A 24721-nucleotide genomic window follows, 5' to 3' on the forward strand; every position below is an offset into this window, starting at 1 on the left:
TTCTTTATTGTATAGGATGATTGAAAATAGAAACGTCAGTGATTAAGTACCTATGGGAAGACAGACACAGTTCAGGTCAATACTTTGGTAGAGTTGTAAATTTGTCCAACTGTTCTAGATATCTATTTTTAATTGAGGGGGAGGGATGGCTAGGTGGCACAGTGAGTAGAGTGCCGGCCTGGAGTCAGGAGGACCTGAGTTTGGATTCGGCCTCAGACACTTAACAGACACAAAAAAAATACTAGCTGTGTGACCTTGGGCAAGTTACTTAACCCCAATTGCCCTCCAAAAAGCAAAAACAAAAAAAAATATATAATTGAGGGGGAGGGGGAGTGACAAAAATGTCCATACCTTTGACCTGGTGATCCCACCACTGTACATAAAATCCCCAGGAAGTCAAAGACAGAAAAAAAGACAGAATATGTACCCAAATATTCACAGCAACACTCTAGATGATAGCAAAGAATTGGAAACAAAGTGAATGCTCATCAATGGAGGAGCAACTAAAAAGGAGAAACCCCAAGATGTATGAGTATAACGGAGATCACTTAGCAATCAGAAATGAAGAATGTGAAGCATATGCATAAAATTTGGAAAAATTTCTATTAATTGGTACAAAATGAACGATAAGTAAGAGTAAAAGAACAATAATTGCTATGACTACAACAATGTAAATAAAGATTAATAAAAGGCTTCAAACTCTGAGTAAAAGAAAAACCATTGGGGGCAGCCAGGTGGCTCAGCGAGTAAGAGCACTGGCTCCAGTGTCAGGATGACCTGGGGATCGAATCTGGGCTCAGACACTTAGCACCACACCCAGAAATAACTGGCCATGTAACCTTGAGCAAGTTACTTAACCCCGATTGCTTAAAAAAAAAAAAGAAAGAAAGAAAGAAAAGAAAAACCAGTGATAATTGGGTTACAAACTCTTTGAGGACAGAGTTTTCTTTTACTCTTTTTGTATCCTTAACACTTAGTACATGTCTGGCACATAGTAGGTACTCAATAAATAAATGCTACTTGACTGATTTTCTGGTTCCCAACAACAAAGAAGTGAAATTCCTTCTCAGTACAGAGAGGTAGACAGAATTCTGTATACATTATCAGACTGACTCCTTGTATCAGGTGTTTTTGCTTATGTATATATTTTAAAACAAAAAAGTCCTCCCCCAGTGTTGAATTAGGGGTGGTGGGTGGCAAGTTGCAATGGGTTTTGTGTCTGCCTTGATGTATTTCAACTCATTTGTTTTATGTCCTAAGAACAAGGGGAATTTTCTGCTTAATCATTTAATGGACAGAAGGCTCTGATGTCTACCTGGGCTGTCTTTGTTTTCCAAATTAATTGGGTATGTGGGTGTGAGGGATGGGGGCTTCATGACTCATCCTAATCCCAAATTCAAAAACTGTCCCTCTGACCTATTCTTCCTAACATAGCCTTGTGTCCCTTCATCTGGTTTCAAAGAGTCTGAAAACATGTTTATAAATTACTTACTTTTGTGAAACCTATTAAATTAAAAGCCCCTTCTCTTAATATAACAAGTAGATTAAAATGTGAGTAATTTCATGGTCGGCAAAGACAGTGAAATGTTTATATAATGCAGAAAGGCTTGCCATAAAATGTGTTCATAAATCAAATGCATATTTATTATGAAACAGAAATTGCATTTGAATTCAGCAGTAGGGAGGACAACTCATTCTAAGGAGCCCATCCAGGGACAGCTAGTAATGCCCATTTCTGTCTGCCAGTAATGCCCGTTCTCGTCTGACGTCCTGATCCGACCTTAGAACAGGAGTAAACAATGACAGAGAAGAAATCCGCAGATTCTGAAGGGGCAAAGAAGATATCAGTTTGAATTTCTATTAAATTAAACTTAATAAACACTAATTCATATCTTTCTATACTATAATATCCTTCTACACTCAAGTCACTATGTAAGGTTTGGGGAATACAAAGACCGACAAATGAGACCTGTCCCTTCCCTCCAGAAGTTTATATTCTGGGGGTAAGGGAAAATAACATGTACATAGAAAAGTATATATACAAGGTCATTTAGGGAGGAAAAGAACTGGATTATCTTGTACTAGGTTTAACAAAATCCCCTAAAGCAAAAGGTTTTTTTGGTTTTGTTTATTTTTAATATTCTCTTTTTCAATGTTGAGTTCCAAATTCTCTCCCTCCCTTTTGCCCATCCCCCAGTCATTGAGAAGACAAGCAATATACTATCAATTATACAAATGAAGTCATGCAAAAGACATTTTCTTATTAACCATGTTACAGAAAAAGAAAAAAGCAAAACAACAAAGACAACCAATAAAAAAGCAAGAAACAAAGGTGTTTGGGTTTGGGGTTTTTTTTTTTTTTTTTTTTTTTTGCTTTTTGGAAGGCAATTGGGCTTAAGTGACTTGCCCAAGGTCACACGACTAGTTTTGATGTTGAGTGTCTGAGGCCAGATTTGGATTCAGTTCCTCCTGAATCTAGGGCCGGTGCTGTATTCACTTTGCCAGCTAGCCACCCTGAAACATAAAATTTAAAACACAAAAACAAAAACACGCTTCAATCGGCATTCAAAATTCATCAGTTCTCTTTCTGGAGGTGGATAACATTTTTCATCATGGAATCATCTTGGATCATTGCACTGAATCATGGAATCATTGTATTTTCATTGTGGAATCATCTTTGGCATCACTGTATTGATCATAGTAGCTAAACCTTCATATTTGATCATCATTACAATACAAAAGCAATAGACTTTGAAAAAATAAATAAATGAACCTAACTCTTCTCATCAGTGAGGAAAAAGACTACAAAGTCAGGATGTTGTCAAATTCCAGTCACTCTATTAATTGTTTTGACTTAACTGTTTTTTTTTTTTTGTTACAAGGGAGTATTTAGTTCAAGAATAGGAGGACTGGCAGGGTGAGGGGTGGGCAGTGGTATCAGTGATTATATATCTGGAAATGTCTGTGATATGAAGAATGAAAGGCATTAAACAAAAAAATAGTTATCATGCCCATTTTACATATGAGAAAACTGAGGTTCAGAGAAGACAAGTGACTGCCCTCTGGTCAGTCACACAGCTAGTAGGAGATAAAGTGGTGTTCAAACCCAGGTCTCATCTGACTCTAAGTTCAATGTTGTAAGGAGTGCATGCTGTCTCTTAATAAATTTTTGATGATAATAGCAGGTGCTTCTAAAATTCTCCACCATTATTATTTTGAACATATACCTGACAGGATGTTGGAGCTGATTCAATGTCACCCAAAGTAATTCTTTCCTATGCATTTATCTCTTCCTTTCTTCCAATCAGGAACCTCTCTAGTTTGGGTCTCTTGTTACCTCAGGCCTGAACTACTGCTAACAGCCTTCCTATGAGTCTTCTTGCTGACAGATTCTCCACTCCCAGCCCATCTACTACTGTCACCAAATTGACTTTCCCCCCTAAAACACAGATTTCATTACATCAGTCTTCTAAGACTCTCTGGTCATCTCCCATTATCTACCATATAAGATATGAGTTCTCCAATCTGGTGTTCAAGACATAACATAATAATAATAATAGCTGACATTCAGAAATACCTGGCAGTGTACCCTTGAGCAAGTTACTTAACCCCAATTGCTTAGGGGTGGCCAGGTGGCGCAGTGAGTAAGAGCACCAGCTCCAGAGTCGGGATGACCTGGATCAAATCTGGGCTCAGACACTTAGCACCACACCCAGAAATAACTGGCCGTGTAAACTTGAGCAAGTTACTTAACCCCAATTGCTTTAAAAAAAAAATAATAGCTGACATTTCTATAACACCAGGAGGTTTGCAAAATCCTTTACATGTTCTGGAGTCAATTGAGATGAAAGCTAATTGTTAAATTTTCAGCATGAGCAATTACAACTTGGAAATCTTCCATTGCTACAAATCAAGGTTTCATTTATTGTTCTGTTGATGGAATAGACTTAAAGTGATGGGGTAAATATTAATAATAATAATAATCAATTATGCAGATTAAACTTAAAAGTGAGTTCTCCTAAACTAACTTATATATTCAATACCATCCCAATTAAATGACCAAAAATTATTTTACTGAATTAAAAAAATAACAAAGTTCATTTTGAAGAACAAAGAGTCAAGAATATCAAAGGAGAAGCAGCTAGGTGGTACAGTGGATAGAGCACCAATCCTGGAGTTAGGAGTATCTGAGTTCAAATCTGGCCTCAGACATTTGACACTTAATAGTTATGTAACCCTGGGCCAGTCACTTAATTCCAATTGCCTCACCAAAAAAAAAAAAAAAGAATATCAAAGGAAATAATGAGAAAATGTAAAGGAAGGAGGTTTAGCAGTACTGAATATTAAGCTATATTGTAAGGTAGCAATTTCCAAAACTGTCTGGTACTGACCAAGAAATATGTAGATCAATGGAACAGAGTAGACATACAATTTACAGCAGCAAATAAATATGGTGATCTTGTTTTTGAAAAATGTAAAAACTTAAGATTTGGGAATATGAATTCATTATCTGGTAAAAATTGTTGGGAAAACTAGAAAGCAGTATGGCAGAAATTGGGCATAGACTAATATCTTACAGCATTTACCAAGATAAGATCAAAATGGATACATGACCTAGATATAAAAAGAGATATTACAAGAAAAATTGAAGAATAAGGAACATATTATTTATCAGACTTATGAACAGGTGAACAATTTGTGAACAAGAGAGTAATGCGTAAAATGGATAATTTTTGATTACACTAAATTAAAGTTTTGTACAAATAAAACAAATGTAGCCTAGATCAGAAAGAAAGGAGAAAACTGGAGGAGGAAGTTCTTAGTTTCTCAGATAAAGGTCTCATATCTCAAATAGATAAAGAATCTATAAAATCTATAGGAATGTAAGTTATTCCCCAATTGATAAATGGTCAAAGGCTATGAAGATGCAGTTTTCCAATGGAGAAATCAAAACTATTTATAATCATATGAAAAATGCTCTGAATATTATTGCTTAGAGAAATGCAAATTAAACAAACTTGAGATATCTTTTCATACCTATCAGATTGGCTAAAAGGATTGAAGGGGAAAGCAACAAATGTTAAAGGGATGAAGGAAAACTGGGGCACTAATTCATTGCTGGTGGAATTATGAGCTGATCCAACCATTTTGAAGAACAATCTGGAATTATGCTTGAAGAGTTATTAAATTGCCTATACCCTTTGAGCCAGTAATACAACTACTAGATCTATTTCCAAAGATGATTAGGGGACAAGGAAAAAAACATATATGTTCTAAAATATTTATAGCAGTTCCCTTCATGGTAGCAAAGAACTGGAAATTGTGGGGATGCCTATCAATTGTGAAATGGCTTAACAAGTTGTGGTATATGATTGTGATGAAATACTACTGTGCTATAAGAAATGATGAGCTTGATGGTCTTAGAAAAAATGGATAGACTTGCACAAAATAATGAAGAGTGAAATAAGCAGAAACAAGAGAATGTTGTATACAGTAATAGTAATATTGTTTTAAGAACAACTTTGAGTGACTAAGTCTTTTTGTCTATTATAAATACCCAAATTAACCACAAAGGACATATGAAGAAAGACTCCATCTGTATCCAGAGAAAGAACTGACAAATAGAAATATGTATAAGATGGTTTTACATATATACATATTTATGTCTAATGGTATCTCTGGGGGAGGGGAAGGGAAAAAAAAGAAATTTGCAAGATAATTTTATTGTATATTTGATAAAACAGCAAGTTGTGCATAGTAGATTTGGAATTTCATGTGCAATTATCTTTTTTATTATACTATGTTATGGAAATGATTATTTTATTCTATAAATTAAAAATAAAATAAAATTTTTAAAAATTGCAAAGTGTGTTCTGCATTTTTTTGGAGAGCAGTTTGTTAAACATTTACCAGTATGCCTCTGTCACATATTATCTTATTTAAGCCAAACTAAGCAGTAGGTACTATAGTCATTATTATGCCCATTTTACAGATAAACAAATTCAAACTGAGAAATACTGTGAATTGTCCATGGTTACACAGCTATCAAAAGCCATAGGCAGGATTCATATTTAGGTTTTCCTAGTGGCATTCTATTGATTAGTCCAAACTTCAGTATAGGTCAGACACCCCCCCCCCCCACCACCAGCTGTTAGCATGGTCAGGGAGGTAGGGCAATTACTTTGTGAATTCAAGAAAGGATCATAACATCATAGATTTAGAACTAAAAGGAACTTTAAAGTCCAACTAGTCCAACAGCCTCATTTCTCAAGAATGAAACTAAGTTAGCTCAATGAAACAAAACTAAGTTAAGCTAAGTTAACTTGGAGAACTTAAATGATTTGCCCCGGATCAGCTATGGTTAATAGCTTTAAAGACTGCAATATCCTGTTTCCCAAGCAGTGGCTGCCTGAAAGCAACAAATAAAGGCTGAAATGAGCTGGGTTTTCACTGCTTGTGAACCTTAACTGGCCCCCGTGCATTACTGTTTTATGACAGCTTAGGGAGGAGAATGTGAGGGGCAGGGACCAGAAGGATTTATGTGAATGGCACAGCAGTGTAACTGATGGTTTGAGACTTCTGGGTGTCTTCCTTTGGTTGTTGTTGGTGGTGGTGATAGTGATGGTGTGTGTGTGTGTGTGTGTGTGTGTGTGTGTGTGTGTGTGTGTGTCCAACTAAACATCAGTTCCCAGGAGAAGCTTCGAATACTCCAAGTGGTATCTATGCCCCTGGCATTAATGTGTGTGTCTGATTCAGCTGTTGTATTATTTTAAAGTCTAGTCACAGATTTCACCACTGAGAGAGCAGGGCAATAATTACCTGTGCTCCAGTTCAGCTCAGAGATGAGCACCTAACTGTTACAGCTGAGTCTACTTCAATATCACTTAGAGCTTTGTTGGGATACAGAGTATGAGGTGAACCTTATCTACCTCTACTGTCCAGCATCTTCTGTTCTAACTAGGTTTCTCCTGTTTTCCTCAAAACAAAGTCATGTTTGTTCCAAATTCCAAGATTTTACTTATGATATTCTCTTCATATTGAATTCCTCTCCTCTCTCCCCTCCCCTCCTCTCCCCTCCTCTCTTCTCCTCTCCTCTCCTCTCCTCTCCTCTTCTATTTCCTCCTCTCATCTCCCCTTCCCTCTTCTCTTCTCCAAATCCTACCTCTCTTTCAGGACTCATCTCATATCTCATTTTCTCCACAAGGTCTTCCTTAATCCAACCCATACAAGAAAGACTTGTTCTATCTTCTGGGCCAGGAAATCATAAGCAGTGGCACTTAGAAAATCTTGCTACAATACCTAAAATTTTAAGCCAAAATTCCAGAAGCTTCTGTGATGTATATGTGAATTGAAAAGAAAAATAATACTCCATATTCTGAGAAAGTCTTCTTTTCCTAGGGCTATTTCTAATGATGTTAGTTGACCTTTGTTAACTGGATCAACAAGGGTTGAAAGGGAGATCTGCTTAGATCAGGATTTCATTCTGGGCATTTCCACTTCCCCTTCCAGGCATCAGTTCTGGTGCCAAGATTGGTTGAAGATAATTGTGCATTTTTTTTTCTCTTAGAGGTTTTGGAAAGTTGCCATTTTCTGATGTGGTCCATTCCAGACCTCCAGCATCTCTGGCCAACACAAACTAGTATTCTCTCTTCAGCTTTGCTCCTAATTCTTTCTACCCTGCTCCCCCTGTCACCCTCCTCCTCTTCTTCCTCCCCTGTGTCTTCTTCTTCCCCAGAATTTACAAAAAAGACAATAATAGTACTAATACCGCCTACTTCACAATGCTATTACAAATAAGATGCTTCATAAACTTGAAAGCACTATGTAGATGTGTTATTATTGTTAGGAATAATAATAATAGCTAGCATTTATATAGTGCTTTACGGCAAGCAAAGCTTTTCACATGTGTTAACTTTTGGTGGAGAATGGCAGTATGGTGTGGTGGGAGGAGGCCTGGACCTAGGCAGAAGGCAAAGGCCCTTGCTTTGAAGCAACAGATAGGATTAGAGAGTTTCCTGGGGGCAATGAGAAATTAATATTTTCCCAGTGTCACATATGAATGAATATGTCAGGGGCAGGAATTGTACCATGGTCTTTCAGTTTCTGAGATTAGCTGTTTATCTACTATAAAAAGCTGGACCTAGAGTCAGGAAGACCTGAGTTTAAATTCATCCTCTATTATTTATTAACTGTGTGACTGGGCAAGTCAATTAGTCCCTGTTTGACTCACTTTCCTCAATGTAAAATGGGGGTAATAATAGTACTTACCTCGAAGAGAGTTGTAAGGATGAAATGAGTTCATTTTTATAATTTACTGAACACAATGCCTGGCATGTAACAGGTTTTTAATAAATCTTATTCCCCTCCCCACCTCCCACCCCTAGTATTCTACACTGGGCTGCCTTTTATGGGTTCTGTCCTACAAGACCCCTCATGGGTGCTGTCCACCTCTAAGTATCTCACAGTCTCAATTTCCACACTTATTAAGTGAAAATAATAATACTTTCACTCTCTACATAACAATGTGAAGAAAATGTTTTGCAAGTTCTAAAATGCTCCATAAATGTCAGTTATTGTTTAATACTTGAGTTATATCCTTCTTTTCTGTCCTGCATGTGAAATTCTTTTTGTTTTTTTATATGATTAAAAAGCTTTATATACTTGTGGATCTATTTTTGAAGTGTTTTGAATTTCAGATACATAGAATCAATGAAAAGGATTAATTTGGACCCTCCAGAAATAACTCTACTCTATTTCGCAGATTTATTCTATTTCTCAATTCTCTGGCACTCAATATTTGAGCAAGCTATTTAGTGACTCCAATCTTCATTTTGCTATATTCTAGGAAGGAGCATAAGATATAACTGGGGTGCATATCCCAAATCCTAATCCCCTGATTTCAGTCCCCAGATTGTACAGGAAATGTATAGCATGCCACCTCATTTAAAAATTGCCTTGCGTTGTGACTTAGTTTGATATTTTGTCTTCCTCAATTTCAACTGCTCCCACAGGGTACAGAATGTATCCTAGATTTCTTTGGTATTCCCCACCCCAATATTATGCCCTTCATTGGAAATAAATATATTTGAATAAATGAAATTATGCTGCTATCATTGACTAAAGTATTCTGGAAATATAAATGTTATTAGAGTCTTTTCCTCGATCTTAGAGAGCCCCTATAATGAAAATTGGAGCTCTGAGAGTCATAACTCTTAGAATCTGATGAGAAAATACTAAATGAAGCAACAGTTCCTATGGTTAGATGAAAGTCACATGCTGATGACAAAGAGGGTTTTTTTTAAGCCAGAGATGATGTGACATAAGGATTATGTTTTCTTCAGTCTAGACATACTAGTGAGTAAGGCATTTAGCCTAGATTAGTTCTTGTCATGTTAAGTGACTGACCATAAGTAAGTAAGGAACCACTTGGTTACAATATGTGAGCATGTTGTTTCACTTATTTTTATTTATATGGATCTTGTCTCTGGAGGGTCCTAAAAAACAGTCTCATATACTCTCAAACTCTTTTGGGGTCAATTGGTACCTCACCTATGCTCTTTTTCACCTTGAGAGGACAACTAAGGGCTCCAGGCTGTGCCAATCTGATATCTCACAAATTTTAGGAATTATTGGTACCACTCTCAAAATACCCACATCTTTCTGTCTTGTTGTAGCAGCAAGCACCCCAGCGTCCCCAGGGTGGCTGCTCACACAGGTTCTTAGATCTACTTTGTTAAAGGAAAGCAACTGAAAATGGGTTAACAAGCTTACTTTAATCAGTCAAACATGTATCATTTACCTAGTTCAGGGGAAAGAGGTCAGCACCCCGAACTTCAGAATATACTGACAGAATTATCAAGACATTAACAGATCAAGTAGACAGCTTTCCAAACTGTCCAACCATTACATCCATACCCAATCAACATCTGGGTTTCAACATCTGGGTTTTTCAAAGCCGGGGGGCTCTGGACAATGGCTTCCCAGAATCCAGATCAAATCACAGAACACTTTTCAAAGTGAGCCCCAAAACAAAGCTACACATCAGGGCTTATATAGCCTTCTCCTGGCTCAGAGAATGTAACAACCTTATTGACTCACTGGCCAATCAAGAAGTATCTACTGAAAAACAAGCCTCCCACCCCAGGCTCCAGGTGCACTTTAGCCTAGGGGCAGGGAAGATCTTCCAAATTTACATTCCCATTACACTTGTCTAGAAGGATATCATGAGAAACTTTCTCAAATGCTTTCCTGAGGTGAAAGTATACAATGTCTGCAACATTCTGATGATCTACAGTCTGAAAAGAACTCTAGATTTGGAATCAGGTGAAATCTAGGTTCGGATTCTGCTTCTGACACTGGGTGTTTGACCACTGACAAGTCACTTTACCCTCTCTCATTTTCAGTTCCCTCATATGCAGATTGGGCATATTCATATTTTATATTTCCACCTCACAGGGATGTTCCGAGAGTGAAATGAGATCATATACATTGAGTGCTCACAAACTTTAAAGTACTAGGTAAGTCATTAGTATTAGCATATCTAGTTCTTCAAATGGACAGTTAGGTAGTACAGTGGAAAAGCTCCAGGCCTGGAGTCAGGAAGACTTGAGTTCAAATCTGGCTTCAGATACTTACTAGTTGTTTGTGTCAGTTTCCTCATCTGTAAAAATAAGCTGGAGAAGGAAATGGCAAATCACTCCAGTATTTTTGTCAAAAAAAATTCCAAGTGGGGTCATAAAGAGTAAGAGTTGACTGAAAAGCAACTGAACAACAACGAAAGTTCTTACATACATTGATGGATTCACGATCCCATTATCGAGGATACTCTTACGGATCTTTTACTATTGTGTCGGCACAGTTACAGGCCAGGGGCTGTTCATTCCTTATTCCTCTTTCTTGATCTGACTGGTCCACTTCCTTTTCCCTCCATAAATCTCTTTTATTATGTCTTTTATTTCACTTCATTCGCACAAATCACCATTCATAGTATTCTCCAACCTCTTTGTGCTTTCCATCCATCTCTTCATTGGCCCGTGGGTGATCCATAATTTTAATTCCTCAGATACTACAACATTCTCTGTTACCCATTCATAAAACACCCCCAGAAGAATACTGATGCTTAAAAGATGGGATTGTGTTTCATGGAAAAGCATGCGATCACTGAAAGCATAACACAGTTGCTCAAGGACAACCCAGCTTGCTCTGTTTCTCATATTCAAAATTAGATCCAGTTCCTCATCCATTGTTAGCCATTGAATAAGACATATGTACTGATAGACCATGTGTTGTCCATCCAACTGCATATTCATAGTTAAGATAATAGATATTGTTCATCCACTTGTGTTTTTTTTTTCCTTCTATGTAGATAGTCTGGCCAAAGGAGTTGAATGATTTGGGATCTCATTTAGGAACCTCTGTAGTACAGTCCTGGGTAGGGGAAGAATTTTTCATGAAACAAGAAACAGAGGTGAAGTTAAGGTACATAGAATACTGAAAAGTAGGAAGATATAAATTTAAATCCTACCTCAGACACTTACTAGCAAGTCACTTAACCTCTGTGAGCCTCAGTCTCCTCATCTGTGAAATGGTAATAATAGCAGTACATCTCTCACAAAGTTACTATGAAGGTCAAATGAGATTTTATTACCTCACCAACCATAAAGCACTACATAAATATCAGGTAATAGATTAAATAACCTATTACATAAAATTGAAAATCTTTTGTATGAACAAATTCAATGTAGCTGGAATTAGAAGAGAAGGAATTGATTTAGAAACAAAACCTTTATAGCAAATATTACTAAAAGATAAAGGTCTGGTATCTAGGGGAGTGGATATAAATGTGTAAAAACAAGAACCATTCTCCAGTGGGTAAGTGGTCAAAGGGTATGAAAAGGGAATCTTCAAAAGAGGAAATGCAAGTTGTCAACCAAATTAAAGTGATGCTACAAATCACCAATAACAAGGAAATGTAGATTAAAACAATTCTAAGGTTTAACCTTTTAGCTATCAGCTTGGTAAAGACAAAAGACAAAAATTATACATGTTGGAGGGAGGATATAGGAAGATGGGAGCACAAATGCATTCAATAGAGCTGGAAATTGGTCCAATTATTCTGGAAATATATTTGGAATTATACAAAAAAAATCTCTAAACTAGACATAAACTTTTGACCCAGTAATATCACTACTAGGCATATACCCCAAGAAGAACAAAGGCAGAGGAAAAGGTCCCACATATACAAAAATATTCATAGCAACACTTTTTGAAGTAGCAAAGAACTGAAAGGAAAATGAATGCCCATCACTTGGAGAATGATTAAATAAAGCTTGATATATGAATGTATTGGAATATCATTGACGCCATGAGAAATGACAAATATGAAAAATTTAGAGAAGTTTGAAATAACTAGCATGAAACTGATGGAAAAGAACAACGCAGTACCAGAACAACAATTTATGATCATGATGACCAAAATAATGCCAACACTGGAACACTTGATAGTAAAGTTTATCTATTGGCAAAGAGGTGGTAGAGATTCAGGCAAGAAAAAAAAACACATTTTCAGATATGGCCAATAACTTACATTGTTTTACTTGACTATACTTGTTAGATTGGAAAGTTCTTTTATAGAAGGTGGCATTGGTGACAGTGATCATTTTAAAAGAGGAAAAGAGAATTAAAAACCATGGTTTTTTCTTTAAGGAAGTTCCACCATATTTCAAGGTTTGATGGAAGCAACTCCATGACATTCTCAAAGGAGAATCTCTCCAAATTCGGCCTCAGACACCTGACACACTTACCAGCTATGTGACCTTGGGCAAATCGCTTAACCCCAATTGTCTTGCCTTCCCCCTTCCAAAAAAAAAAAAAGATAGCCTGTGAAAGATCTCACCAGCTAGAGGGAATTACTTTTTAGCTTTACACTAGACAACCTCCGGACAATGACAAACACCTACGGTAAACATAAATCTCCTTGTTTTATGCCTAAATTGATATTAATAATCAGAGAATCATCATGCAAAATTTTCTCTTAGGTTGAATATATCAAGGAATATTTTATGATCTTAATATATGCTTGGGAAACACCTTACTGCAAAAGAGCCTTTAAGGTTGCATTTTGTTCTGCTGAATTAAAAGATATTTTTATAGTCAATAAACAATGAACACATTGGGATCTTATGTTCTCCATAACTTTCAATCAATTATATGGCTATAAAGTTTTGGCCTAACATAAAATATAATCTTCAAAAGTCTATTCTCTTTTCATACTGTAATGGTAGTGGGAATTTGAAGATCTTCCCTACCCCTTAATAAGCTAAGAGAATGTGAAGACCCTCCCTGAGCCAAAGATCTTCCCTACCCCCTAATAGGTCGAATGTAATCACATGGAGCCTCTGGCGTGAGGAATTTGCTGAAGGGTGGAACAGAGCCCATAGGAAACTGGCAGTCAGAGTATTTAGAACTGGAAGGAGGAGAGGACACATCCAGGGAGACAGATAGGCTTGTGAGTGTTGGTTTGTGGGAAGGCTAAAGGATAGTATGGCCCCATGCTATGTCATGGTATATGAACTTCTTTGCTACTATGATGGATTTGACTTTCTGGTGCTGGGATTTGGTTTTCTGGTATCTGAATAAATGTTTTGCTTCTGTCTTCTATATGGAGAGTATGTTATATTTTGTGATTGAGAACAACTATGCTGGCATGTTCGTAGTCACTATTGGCACTGTGATAATTGTGTTGGTGCTACACATACATTCCTTGAGAACATCCTTTTTACTGGTGTAAATTATTTTCGTACTGATTTTGTAAAGTTGAGAAAGTAGGCATATTGTTTTGTAGGTGATGCTATCCTCTTGGTTGATTTTTTTGCATAGTAATAATGCCTCCAGTAACAAATGCCTCCAGACATTTGTTATCTTCCCTTTTGCAGATTTCATTAGAATTTTTCTGTTACAAGTTTCGATATCATGTCACTACCACTAAGCCTTTTTTTTATGTATACTTGGTAAGGCTGACTTATTCTAGTCATCTTTGTTTTCATAAATGGCACTTCCACTTCCTCATATTGTGCAAGCAGGACTATGATGTTAGACTTCAAATGGAGTGATTCTACCATCACTGATGGAAAAAATAATTTGTTACAGAAATGCTGAGAGGTCCTTCCCATTTGTCATCTATTTGTTATCTTCCTTCCAGTCTCATCCCAAAGTACCCCTAGGATGAGCTGGTCTAGTTGAGTATCACACCATACCTTTTATAAACTCATTTTTCCTTCTATCACTTCTCATTGTTTTATAAAATAATATTGCTCATAATTCCCTACCACATTCCTCCGTAATATTTTACCAATGAAATTGCATACTAAGTCAGTGGCAACTTTTGTCTTATCTTGCAACTTGGCACAGAGCGTGAGTATTTGCTTGATGAAGCAATTCCTTGATTTCTTTGGTCTCTTTATTGATTCATTTGCTTTAACTGTTAAACTTCTAAGGAAATTGGTAATAGTCCATTTCAATATCATTTCAGTCATCCACTTTCCATTTTTTCTGTGTCAATAGCTTATTTAAGTAGGTCCATCTGCAGCTGTTTTGATTGACTGTCATGTGTTTTTCTCCTCTTTTATTCTGGTTTGATATTTATTTCAATCTTTACTAAATTAATAGTTTGACTGTACACAGACTGCTGATTGAGAAATGCTCCCTAATTAATAACCAGTCTGTAATGCAGTCAGTTTCATTTATTCTGATGTAATTTGGTACTTGTCACATCCAGAGTCTCCTGATTCCTTTCTGAAAGGAAGTCTTCATGATATCTAAGTGTAAAACTTCTGAGTCTTCTATCAGCCTTTTGCCTCTTATGTTTCTTTCATTTTTGTAAGGCAATTAGGGTTAAGTGACTTGCTCAGGGTCTTACAGCTAGTAAGTGTCAAGTGTCTGAGGCCAGATTTGAACTCAGGTCCTCCTGATTCCAGGGCTGATGCCCTATCCACTGTGCCACCTAGCTGCCCCACCTCTTATATTTCTTGATCCTGGAATACCTTTTCTAACAGTTTTTGTTCTCCCCTATGCCCAACTTTATATTACATATTTGTAGTTACTCTGTCAAAACAGAAGCTGTCTGGCATTAACTGTTCCAAATGAAACCACATTGGCTTTTAGAGATCACGACTTCCCTTTTTAAGAGCTCAAAAAATACACCCTTAATAACGGGTTCTAGAATTTTCTCAGTTATTAAAATCAATTTCCAGGGCCCATAGTTTGTAGACTTTACCTTCTTTCCTTTTTAAAAAATTCAGAACAGCATTCACCCTAATCTAGTTCATTAATGCTATCAAATATGGCACCACTTCTCTTTTCTACTATCTTTTGTTTACTTTGCATTAATAACTTTTGGTTTTGTATCACATTGATTTCCATATATGTCCTCCACCTCCTCTAACTAATGAGCCAAAGTAAGCATCAAAAAAGAAAAAGAGGGAAAAAAACACCCAGGGAAGTGGAGCAAATGACACATTGGACAAGCCCGACATCATAGAACATTACCCCCCACTTTAGCAAAGAAGGAAGGGAAGTGCATTTTCTCATGTCTTCTTTAGGACCAAGCTTGGTCATTATAATTATACAGCCTTTAGGTCTGCTGTTCTTGTATTTTGCTATTTCAATTTACTTTGTAGTCTCAGTATCATTTTCCTGGTTCTACTTACCTGAGTGCCTGTCAGCTCATATGAGTCTTCCCATGTTTTCCTGTATTCTTCACATTCACTATTTCTTTCTTTCTTTTTTTTTTTGCTTTTTTTGGAGGGCAATTGGGGTTAAGTGACTTGCCCGGGGTCACATGGCTAGTTTTTGTGTTAAGTGTCCGAGGTCAGATTTGAACTCAGGTCCTCCTGACTTCCAGGGCCGGTGCTCTATTCACTGCGCCACCTAGACGCCCCATACACATTCACTATGTCTTAGGACATAATCCTACAGTTATACAAAGATGCCCCAAAGCAGCTCAGCACTCACAGCTGCCAGTTCTGTTAAAACTTGGGAATTGAGTTTGACTAGGCCTGGTCACTTGAATTCATGGAGGTCACAGAAGAGCTAAATGCTATCACCATCTCTTCACTCAGGAGTTTTCTTACAATTCTGTGATGTAGAAAGAGCTCCAGTGATAATTCTTTTGATGTTAGTGATCTATAGGCCATTCCCTGAAACAACATGGTGCCATGTGCCTCTGGGGAAGCACCTAGGGTATCCCCCATGCTTGGAATGCATCCTCTCCTCATTTCCTTCCTTCAGAATCTTTATCCTCAAGGATCAGCTGAAGAGCTCCCTTGTAAGGGCAGCTAGGTACTACAGCGGATGGAAAACTGGGCTTTGAATCAGGAAGACCTGAGTTCATAGTCTCAGACACTATGTGTGATTTAAGTGCTGTTTGCCTCAGTTTTTCTGTACTGTGAAATAGGGGTAACAACAGAACCCGCCTCGCAGGCTTGTTGTGAGGAACAAATGAGATTATTTTTGTAAAGTGCTTCATTAACACAGGGCCTGACACTTAGTAGGTGCTTATTCCCTTACTTTATCAAGTCTTCCTTGACCTTTCAGGCTGCAAGTGGTCTTGTTCACCTCATATTTCTTAGAGCACTTGCCCAGACTTTTCTCTGACCCCACCACATACTACCTTATATTTCCCTTACCCTCATACATGTCATATCCACCCAAGGCAATGTTATAACTATAGCTGACATTTATATAGTTCTTTCACACTTACAAAGCACTTTATAGTCATTTCCTCATTTGATTTTCCCAACAAACCTATGAGATATTGTTCCCATTTTATAGATGAGGCAACTGAGACTTAGAGAGGTCAAATGAGTATTATCACTGTAGAACATCCTTCTATATCCCTACATTCCCATCTCCTCAGTAAGACAGCAATTGTGTTCTCCTCACATACACTTACTTCTTCTGCATCTCATTTCCTCATGTTCTAAGACATCACCTACATATTCTGATAAACAAATGCATGACAATACACTAAAATATTCCTGGGAAAGCGACTGGATCCTAACATAACATAAAGACTAACCTTATGGAGACAGTGTCCCCACCTTTGTAGACCCTATCAGTGACCATAATAGTACAGTTATGTTAGGATGAGCCCTGGTAGAAGCTACATGGTTTTAAGGGAGTTGGTTCATTTTAAAATTCATTCTTTTCTTTTCTCCCTCAAATATCTGTGGATGGAGTGTTTGAAAAATGTGGAAGCCATGCAGAGAGGTTTTCTCTTTAGAAGAGCAAGATGCCTAGGGAGGTTCACTGAACTCTCCAGAGAATTCTATTATTTGTTCTTTACTAGAACCTCTGCCAGAGAGGGATTTACTTGCTCTAAAGTGCTCTGATCTTCAGCAGAAAGCAGCTTTGCAAAGCTTAGACCCTCTCTAGACTACTATATGTGAAGCTGAGTATATGTCTATTCTGAAGTGTCAAAAGCTGCTTCAGATAGGTCAGGTATCCCCTAAATCCATTTTTTTCAGAGCTAACTCAGGATAGGTTGAAGGGATACTGAATCTTTAATTTAAATCCCCTCTTCTATCCCATTAGCTGGTACCAAAGCTTGCCACTCTAGTCTTTGGTAGTGATTTAAATTCTAAAGGATTTTGCTCATTTGCTTTGTTTGACCCAGTGTGTGCAGTTCTGAATGAGTCTTCAGAAATGGAAAAGTTAAAAAAAAATTGACACTAAATGGCTTTACCACTTGAAATGAAAGTCATGTACATGAAAAGGTTTGCAGGCATGTCTATCTTAAAAAGCAGTCAAGGCAGGGAACTTGGTGTGTTCTTAACTTACTCTGAAAGAGAGGCTATGCCATTTTATCATTTCAATTATTCGTTGGTTCCATTTCATGGAATAGCTTATTGCTATCTGCAAATGAGTTCATTAAAACCATATTTTAAAATTGTTTTCATTTTGGACGGCCTTTTTGGAGTTCAGTGAGTCTCAAACTGAGATCATTAAATATCCCCTGAAAGAAGTGCTAGTGATGATGATAATGTCAAATCAAACCCTTGTGGGAACCTACTCCTGACTCAATATTTAACTTCTAAATTGTGGTCTTTGGGGGCACCAGGTAGACTTAAGTTGATGTGGAGAGCCATGTATCTTCAAAATTGAATCACTATTAGAAGGGTTTTTAAGAAACTAAAAATAGAGTATAGAGCAGAGTCATAACTAGGGAAAGGTGACTTGGGCTAGGTCCCAAGGCAGTGAAATTTAGAAGATGGAAAAAAAAATTTATATTAGATAAACTATTACCCTTCCTGCCGGCCCTTTGTTGGCAACTTTCAAGGCGGTTGCCTTATGGTTTCCTGAAGTCTCTGCCTCCTGAAGCTGGCTTTCTGCTGTCTCTCTATTCACTTCCAACAGAGAATATTGTCCTAGGATCTCCCTTATGGGCCTGACATCTAGGTTTTCCCTTTAATGTTTGTTGGTTTGAGGGAACATTTAGTGCTACTTACCATTCAGCAATAGTTTAGAACTATATTGAACCAACTTGACATCAATCAAGACTTTAAAGTAAAAATAGACTATTGAAAGTGATACCATTTACCTAATGCCAAAATCTGAAATGTCATCATTTCATTTGCTGAAGTGCAAAGCCAGGGACAGGCAAAATTTTTCAGTTGTCCATTGTATCAACCACCTTTCTCGATATCAGAAAGGCACTATCCCTAGTTACAAGACCCCCTCAGCCCCCCAAATCGTTGGTTCAGAGCAACCGTACTACTCTCTAGCTTTCTAGGGCCCCCCATTATGGGACCTGACACTTTCTCTTGACAGGCATTGTACCATATCCTCAGCACCTCTAAAACCCCGCTCCTATCGCCAAATATTATCAGTCCTACACTTCATTCACTAAAATTCTATTCCTTGATAGGTGCTAGTTAATCTGACAAACCAGTCTGACTTAAAAGAGATAATGTATTAATATGTTATGTGCTCCAGATAACGTTTGCCATTTGCCAAGTTCTTTTGGAAAACATTGTCTTAATCCAAAGGAATTGGTGGGAATTGCAGGCACCACTGTAGGCTATTTTAGCGAAATCCTACCTATTGTTCTGGCCCCATGTCTAGAGTCATTTTCTCCTTGAAACCTTCTCAGATTATACCCGTGCACACTTATCTCTCTCTTCACTGATTTTCAAGGCTAGGTAACTCAGTTACATACAGAGATGAGTCCCTTATTGCCAATAGCTCACATTTTGGTATCTGGCCATTTACTCTCTTAAATTATTCCCTAGTCATTTCATCTGTGTAAATCACATCTCCCCTCCAAGATTGTAAGTTACTCAAGGGCAGAGAATACATCTTATGTTTTGTAGCAATGTCAGTCTAGCTCTTTATATCACTCACTTGTGACATTAAATAAGAAAATTTCCCATACTTACCCCTTGAGGGATTACATGAGAATTTTCCAACACTTACTCCCTCCATTGCAGTATCACATGGGGTAATTTCCTTCCTCAATCTCTGGTGACAGCTTTCCTCATATCTCCTGGGGGTGGTACTTTTACTTCAAAAGTGTATAAAGCACTAATTCATTCATTCATTCAACATGTATTTGCAGTGTGACATGGTATAGAGGCCACTGAACTTGGAGTCAGGAGATCTCTCTTCAAATCCTACCTCAGACACTTACAAGCTGTGTGACCATAGGTAAATTACTTAACCTGTCACTGCCTCAATTTATTTACCTATCCATTCATTCATTTATAAAATCAGTGAGTTAAACTTGATGACATCTCAAGTTCTTTGTAACTCTAAATCTGTGATCTATTATTAAGGTCCTACTATGTTTTGGACATTTTGTTTCATGCTAGGGATATAAAGACAAAAAGTTTAATCATCTGTGCCCTCAAAAAGGTCATATCATCCTGAGAAAACTAAGGATGCTCACTTTGTGTGCTCCTGGACTGGTATGTCACTGGAGAATTTTTGGAGTTGGCAAATCTCTTTGTAATTTACAAAATGGCCTTTGGATCCTTGGATTTTACAAAGTTCTCTTCCCAACCATATCCTTTTCTGGACTTTACAAAATGTATTTTGGATCTGAAGAGACTACTAGCATCTTCTCAGAATTGAAATTGTTCTTCATAGAGCTAGCTATTGCTAGAATCATAGGCTTTGAGAATCTGTCCCCCATCTTCCCGTATGAGTTGCCAGGAATAGGTCAAGGGCTGAAGCCATGCAAGCCCTGAGAAGGACTCTTGAATCTTGTGGTCTTCACGAGAGTCCTTCAAAGCTAGAGAGCATGGCTATAGGATCCACTGTGAGAAGTGACCCACTAAGAGAGATCAATAGGGAGAGTCAGATGAGAAGTGACACTTGTCCTTCACTCCTGGAAAATTTGTTGAAACTTTATCAGCTCTTTAGCAGCAACTGTTGACATGTAAGCCTGTCTAGCTCAGATACTCCTTTCTGTTAATTTATGGATGAGTTATGGTATAAGGAAATATCAAAACTATTGCATTAGAAGGATCATTGAAAGGAGAGGGACCACAGGTCAGGTAGGAGGAAGGCACAATTCATGGCAAAAATTGACATTGCCTCTCAATGTTTATCTGCCCCCACCGAGGACTTTTATGAGAGCTGATGGCACCACAGAACCTGTTCCAAAGGTTCAGTATATGTCATTAATACTTAGTTGTGGAAAAAGGAACCTGGCTGCTCCTTTCTTTGCCCCCTCCCAATGCATTTGAAGATAGCAAAAGCCTAACATCTGAACCCCATCCTCTCAGATTTTGAGATGGAGGAGGGCCTCTTCATCTTTGATATGACATTTTGTGCTGTGGAATATTTGGAGGGAGATTTCTTTTTAGCAATTAGATGGTACCTGAACAGATTACTTTAATGACTGTGAGACCAGTGTACCTAGGCAGCTGATACCCTCCTGGTCAGAGGATGCTATGAATGTGGAAATCCATGAGATCTGTACAAAAATCAAAATGTTCGACCCTATCACACACACAAAATGAATGTACTGAATATCATCCCTAAAAACCAGTTAATTAAATGGGTGTTGCCCTGACTAAGATTTATAAGATCCCTAGTGGACTGTCCACATCCAGCATATATCACTTTAGATGCCAAACTGTAGCAAGTTTTAAAGATATGCTGTGTAAACGGTAATCGACAGAGATCACACGAACAATCAATTTACAAGTATTAACATACCATCTGACTTGGATGCAGAACAATCAAAGTCAAGAAGCTTGTATGCTGTCCTGTCCATCTCAGCATAATCATTGGTTCATTGCTGTTGTTGTCATTGTTTTTAATCAGGTCAGTGTACAAATATTTTTTAAAATGAAGACTTTATTAAAGGTCACAGTCCAGAGGTGTCCAACAGCTGTTAGTTTATCACCTCTTTTTGAGGAGGCCATAAGAGATAAATCAATGAATGAAGCAACAAGCATTTGAAGTACCTACCATGTGGCTGGCATTATGCTGTCAGGGATATAGACACCAAAAACAAAGGGAAAAAGAAAGAAAAAATCCTACTCTCAAGGAGTTTCCATTGTATCATTGGAAGTAGCATGCATGTATATAAATTGTTATTCACCCTTCATTTTCAAAGAGGACCAATGACATCATGATGTTAGGGTTGAATAGTGGATGATGGGTAATATCTTGACTTGCACATAAATTGGATTTAAGTGAGGCAGAGTTGCACAAAGTCATCAGCCTCACTTTCTCTCCCAGAGTAATTGAAGTCCAGGGCAAAAGTCAAGATGACTGGCAATGACCTAGGATGCAACAGATGTCCTTGGAATTTTCAATGTTTGACCAAACTCTCAGTGTTCCACAGCACCTGCTTCAGCTACCTTTATGGCCACTGGCACAAATTGTTCTTATCTACCTATTCTGCCGGGGGAAGTATTAATGACATAAGTCAGATCTAGACTTAAGAAAAATCAGTATGGCAGCAAGGTGCAGATAGATATTCCTCTAACTCACTGATGGGTTTGAGGTCTGTCAGTTTACCCTCAACCTGGTTGAGCCCACCTGCTTTACAGTTTTACCAAGGTGTGGCTGCTGAACATGCTACAGCCTCTTGGAGCCATGGGTGAGAGTTGGGTGGCAGGTGGACACCAAAGGTGGATGAGAAGCCCTGAAAAGGACTCGGCAAGCCCTCTCACCAGAGGTGATAATATATACACAATAGATCTATGCAAAGGCTTTGTATAGAAAGTGTTTCTTGAGCTGCATTTTGAAGGAAATGAGGGATTTTATGAGGCAAAGGTGAAGACAGAGTACATTCTGGACACACAGTACAATTAGGCAAGACAAAGGTATGGAGATGGGAGATGGAGTGTTGTGTGGGAATCAGAGAGAAGGCCATTTTGGTGGAACTTAGAATTCAGGAAAGGCAGTTACATTAATGTTAGTCATTTATTCTCAGAGAGGACCAATGACATCAGGAGGGTGATGTCTTGACTTGCAAGTGAATAGGATTTAAATGAGGCAGAGCTGTGCAAGTCATCAGCCTTACTCTCTCCTCCAGGGTCATCAGAGTCCAGTGGCAATGGATCAAGATGACTGGCAAGGGTCCCTGGAGTGATGAGTTTAGAAAGATAGCCTGGGTCAAGGTTATTTTAGGGTTTCAAAATCAAATCAAATAACTAGTTTACATTTTATCCTTGAGAGGGACTGGGGTTTATTGAGTAAATTGGCTAGATCTAGACTTAAGAAAAAACAGTATGGTAGCAATGTGAGGATGGATTAGAATAAGGAAAGACTTGTGGCATGAAGACCAATAAGAAGGCCACAAGAATAGTCCAGATAAATGGTAGTAAAAGTCTGAACTAAGAAGATGGCTGCATGAGTAAAGAGGAGAAGTCAGATGTGAGAGATATTCTAGAGAATGAAACAGCAAGACTTGTCCATTATTAGATAGAGGTGGGGAAAAAAAGCAAAGAGTTGAGAATAATCCTAAAATTATTAACCTAAGAGACTAGAAGAATAGTGATATCTTCAACAAAAGTGAGGCAGTTTGGTAGAGGGGTGGGTTGGGGGGTGGGAGGAAGATAATGAGCTCTGCTATGGAGATGTTGAGTTTGAGATGTCTGAGAACCATTCAGTTTGAAATGTCCAAAAAGGCGTTGGCAGTGTAGCATTAGAGGGCAAGAGAAAGGCTAGTTGGTTATGTAGATCTATGAGTAATATGCATGGAGAAAGAGGGGCTCTAAGGGAGTTAATGAAGTCAATCAGAAAGATAATGTGGAGAGAGAAGAAAAGACGGTCCAGCACCGAGACTTGGAATTCCCCTGCATTTAGGAGATTTTATGTGGATGAGGGGGGCAGAAAAAGGGAATGAGAAGGAGTTATCAGAGAGGTAGGAAGAGAGCTCAGAGATACTAGTGTCACAAAAACTCATAAAGGAGAGTACATCCAGGAGGACAGAGAGGTTAACACTTTTAGCTGCAGTACAGAAGTCCAAAAAGAAGCAGAATAGGAATAATCATCAGATATGGCAATTAAAAGATCATCTACAACTTTGGAGAAAGCCATTTCAGTTGAGTGGTGAAATCCAAAGTCAGATTGCAAATAAGAAAAGAGTGAGTGAGAGGAGAGAAAATAAAGGTGATGAGTGTAGTGAATAGGAACATGATAGAGATGGCAGGCTCTTTTCATATCTTCCCAGTGTCTTTTACTTCAGCAAGCAGAAGTCGGGTCAGTCTCTTCCATCTTCTCTTGAAGCTGGAAGCCAGGAATACCCAAATGATGAGTCCCAAATGGGGCACTGACTGAGAATGGAAGCTCTTGCCTCTCACCAGTTCTGACCCTGTCCCTCACATAGGGCAGGGCATTTATCTCCACTGATAAGGATAATTCCATACCAATGGGCTTTGGAATAGGGGTTACATATAATAATAAACATACACATACACATACATTCTCAGAACTTCTCCATGAAAGACAAGAACTCCAATCTGAAGATGAGATAATAAAATTCACTGTCAGCAAGTCCTTTACTGGCAAATGCAGTCATGTTCTGGTAACTGTCACTCCTCTAATATAAAATGGCTCTCTGGCCCTATAGACTAATATCAATGTTTGCTTGGATCTGCAAAAGCCAACACTAGTATATGTGTGCAGGAACTGGCAAAGCTATTGAAATACTTCTCACATTTCTCATCCCAATGAAGGTCTTCAGAGGAAGGCAGTGTAGGCAGCAAAGATGGTCTTGGTGGAGAGAGATGTAGGTGGTAGAAACATAAAATTCTGTCATCCCATACCAAATAATTGCCACATCCCACTCTCTCAGGAGAATGCTACTCAATGCTCCAATAAACCTTCTGTCTTCCTAACACAAAGGAAAGGAATACAGAACACAGGGCACCAGTGTTGAGATGATTAAATTCTACTCAATAATAATGATAGGATAATATATTAAGAGTTGGAAGAGACCTTGGAGGTCATTGATTCCAATACTCTTATTTTACAAATGAGGAAACAAAGACCCAAAGAAGTTAAGTGTATTGCCCAGAGTCACACAGCTATTAAATGGCTAAAGAACGATTTGACTCTGGGTATTCCCAATTCTGAACCCAATGCTCTATCCACTGGATCTTACTGTCCTTTAATCTTTTCTTCTGCAATATTGGCATAGCAATCTAGTGAGCAGTGGCTTTCCATAGAGAACATCAAAATCTCTTGCTACAGATCTCCC

The sequence above is a fragment of the Petaurus breviceps genome, unplaced genomic scaffold, assembly GCF_028583685.1.
Source record: "Petaurus breviceps papuanus isolate PSGF00001 unplaced genomic scaffold, PetGlider_PUasm1.0 38, whole genome shotgun sequence".
NCBI classification, from domain to species: domain Eukaryota; kingdom Metazoa; phylum Chordata; class Mammalia; order Diprotodontia; family Petauridae; genus Petaurus; species Petaurus breviceps.